Genomic DNA, 4,203 nt, shown 5'->3' with positions numbered 1-4,203 from the left:
CCCCAAACAGCACATGACGCAAAGAAAAAAAGAGGCGCAATGAGGTAGCTGTGTGAGTAAGATTAGCGACCCTAGTGGCCGACACAAACACCGGGCCCATCTAGGAGTGGCACTGCAGTGTCACGCAGGATGGCCCTTCCAAAAAACCCTCCCCAAACAGCACATGACGCAAAGAAAAATAAAAGAAAAAAGAGGTGCAAGATGGAATTGTCCTTGGGCCCTCCCACCCACCCTTATGTTGTATAAACAAAACAGGACATGCACACTTTAACCAACCCATCATTTCAGTGACAGGGTCTGCCACACGACTGTGACTGATATGACGGGTTGGTTTGGACCCCCCCCAAAAAAGAAGCAATTAATCTCTCCTTGCACAAACTGGCTCTACAGAGGCAAGATGTCCACCTCATCATCATCCTCTGATATATCACCGTGTACATCCCCCTCCTCACAGATTATCAATTCGTCCCCACTGGAATCCACCATCTCAGCTCCCTGTGTACTTTGTGGAGGCAATTGCTGCTGGTCAATGTCTCCGCGGAGGAATTGATTATAATTCATTTTAATGAACATCATCTTCTCCACATTTTCTGGATGTAACCTCGTACGCCGATTGCTGACAAGGTGAGCGGCGGCACTAAACACTCTTTCGGAGTACACACTTGTGGGAGGGCAACTTAGGTAGAATAAAGCCAGTTTGTGCAAGGGCCTCCAAATTGCCTCTTTTTCCTGCCAGTATAAGTATGGACTGTGTGACGTGCCTACTTGGATGCGGTCACTCATATAATCCTCCACCATTCTTTCAATGGTGAGAGAATTATATGCAGTGACAGTAGACGACATGTCCGTAATCGTTGTCAGGTCCTTCAGTCCGGACCAGATGTCAGCATCAGCAGTCGCTCCAGACTGCCCTGCATCACCGCCAGCGGGTGGGCTCGGAATTCTGAGCCTTTTCCTCGCACCCCCAGTTGCGGGAGAATGTGAAGGAGGAGATGTTGACAGGTCGCGTTCCGCTTGACTTGACAATTTTCTCACCAGCAGGTCTTTCAACCCCAGCAGACTTGTGTCTGCCAGAAAGAGAGATCTAAGGTAGGCTTTAAATCTAGGATCGAGCATGGTGGCCAAAATGTAGTGCTCTGATTTCAACAGATTGACCACCCGTGAATCCTTGTTAAGCGAATTAAGGGCTCCATCCACAAGTCCCACATGCCTAGCGGAATCGCTCCGTGTTAGCTCCTCCTTCAATGTCTCCAGCTTCTTCTGCAAAAGCCTGATGAGGGGAATGACCTGACTCAGGCTGGCAGTGTCTGAACTGACTTCACGTGTGGCAAGTTCAAAGGGCAGCAGAACCTTGCACAACGTTGAAATCATTCTCCACTGCGCTTGAGACAGGTGCATTCCACCTCCTATATCGTGCTCAATTGTATAGGCTTGAATGGCCTTTTGCTGCTCCTCCAACCTCTGAAGCATATAGAGGGTTGAATTCCACCTCGTTACCACTTCTTGCTTCAGATGATGGCAGGGCAGGTTCAGTAGTTTTTGGTGGTGCTCCAGTCTTCTGTACGTGGTGCCTGTACGCCGAAAGTGTCCCGCAATTCTTCTGGCCACCGACAGCATCTCTTGCACGCCCCTGTCGTTTTTTAAATAATTCTGCACCACCAAATTCAAGGTATGTGCAAAACATGGGACGTGCTGGAATTTGCCCATATTTAATGCACACACAATATTGCTGGCGTTGTCCGATGCCACAAATCCACAGGAGAGTCCAATTGGGGTAAGCCATTCCGCGATGATCTTCCTCAGTTGCCGTAAGAGGTTTTCAGCTGTGTGCGTATTCTGGAAAGCGGTGATACAAAGCGTAGCCTGCCTAGGAAAGAGTTGGCGTTTGCGAGATGCTGCTACTGGTGCCGCCGCTGCTGTTCTTGAGGCGGGAGTCCATACATCTACCCAGTGGGCTGTCACAGTCATATAGTCCTGACCCTGCCCTGCTCCACTTGTCCACATGTCCGTGGTTAAGTGGACATTGGGTACAGCTGCATTTTTTAGGACACTGGTGACTCTTTTTCTGAGGTCTGTGTACATTTTCGGTATCGCCTGCCTAGAGAAATGGAACCTAGATGGTATTTGGTACCGGGGACACAGTACCTCCAACAAGTCTCTAGTTGGCTCTGCAGTAATGATGGATACCGGAACCACGTTTCTCACCACCCAGGATGCCAAGGCCTCAGTTATCCGCTTTGCAGTAGGATGACTGCTGTGATATTTCATCTTCCTCGCAAAGGACTGTTGGACAGTCAATTGCTTGGTGGAAGTAGTAAAAGTGGTCTTACGACTTCCCCTCTGGGATGACCATCGACTCCCAGCAGCAACAACAGCAGCGCCAGCAGCAGTAGGCGTTACACGCAAGGATGCATCGGAGGAATCCCAGGCAGGAGAGGAATCGTCAGAATTGCCAGTGACATGGCCTGCAGGACTATTGGCATTCCTGGGGAAGGAGGAAATTGACACTGAGGGAGTTGGTGGGGTGGTTTGCGTGAGCTTGGTTACAAGAGGAAGGGATTTACTGGTCAGTGGACTGCTTCCGCTGTCACCCAAAGTTTTTGAACTTGTCACTGACTTATTATGAATGCGCTGCAGGTGACGTATAAGGGAGGATGTTCCGAGGTGGTTAACGTCCTTACCCCTACTTATTACAGCTTGACAAAGGGAACACACGGCTTGACACCTGTTGTCCGCATTTCTGTTGAAATACCTCCACACCGAAGAGCTGATTTTTTTGGTATTTTCACCAGGCATGTCAACGGCCATATTCCTCCCACGGACAACAGGTGTCTCCCCGGGTGCCTGACTTAAACAAACCACCTCACCATCAGAATCCTCCTGGTCAATTTCCTCCCCAGCGCCAGCAACACCCATATCCTCCTCATCCTGGTGTACTTCAACACTGACATCTTCAATCTGACTATCAGGAACTATACTGCGGGTGCTCCTTCCAGCACTTGCAGGGGGCGTGCAAATGGTGGAAGGCGCATGCTCTTCACGTCCAGTGTTGGGAAGGTCAGGCATCGCAACCGACACAATTGGACTCTCCTTGTGGATTTGGGATTTCGAAGAACGCACAGTTCTTTGCGGTGCTACTGCTTTTGCCAGCTTGAGTCTTTTCATTTTTCTAGCGAGAGGCTGAGTGCCTCCATCCTCATGTGAAGCTGAACCACTAGCCATGAACATAGGCCAGGGCCTCAGCCGTTCCTTGCCACTCCGTGTGGTAAATGGCATATTGGCAAGTTTACGCTTCTCCTCCGACAATTTTATTTTAGGTTTTGGAGTCCTTTTTTTACTGATATTTGGTGTTTTGGATTTGACATGCTCTGTACTATGACATTGGGCATCGGCCTTGGCAGACGACGTTGCTGGCATTTCATCGTCTCGGCCATGACTAGTGGCAGCAGCTTCAGCACGAGGTGGAAGTGGATCTTGATCTTTCCCTAATTTTGGAACCTCAACATTTTTGTTCTCCATATTTTAATAGGCACAACTAAAAGGCACCTCAGGTAAACAATGGAGATGGATGGATACTAGTATACAATTATGGACGGACTGCCGAGTGCCGACACAGAGGTAGCTACAGCCGTGGACTACCGTACTGTACTGTGTCTGCTGCTAATATAGACTGGTTGATAAAGAGATGTAGTAGTATGTATGTATAAAGAAGAAAGAAAAAAAAACCACGGGTAGGTGGTATACAATTATGGACGGACTGCCGAGTGCCGACACAGAGGTAGCTACAGCCGTGGACTACCGTACTGTACTGTGTCTGCTGCTAATATAGACTGGTTGATAAAGAGATGTAGTAGTATGTATGTATAAAGAAGAAAGAAAAAAAAACCTCGGGTAGGTGGTATACAATTATGGACGGACTGCCGAGTGCCGACACAGAGGTAGCAACAGCCGTGAACTACCGTACTGTACTGTGTCTGCTGCTAATATAGACTGGTTGATAAAGAGATGTAGTAGTATGTATGTATAAAGAAGAAAGAAAAAAAAACCACGGGTAGGTGGTATACAATTATGGACGGACTGCCGAGTGCCGACACAGAGGTAGCTACAGCCGTGAACTACCGTACTGTACTGTGTCTGCTGCTAATATAGACTGGTTGATAAAGAGATGTAGTAGTATGTATGTATAAAGAAGAAAGAAAAAAA

The sequence above is a fragment of the Pseudophryne corroboree genome, chromosome 4 (genome assembly GCF_028390025.1).
Source record: "Pseudophryne corroboree isolate aPseCor3 chromosome 4, aPseCor3.hap2, whole genome shotgun sequence".
Classification (NCBI taxonomy): domain Eukaryota; kingdom Metazoa; phylum Chordata; class Amphibia; order Anura; family Myobatrachidae; genus Pseudophryne; species Pseudophryne corroboree.
Note: the sequence above shows the minus strand (reverse complement) of the source record.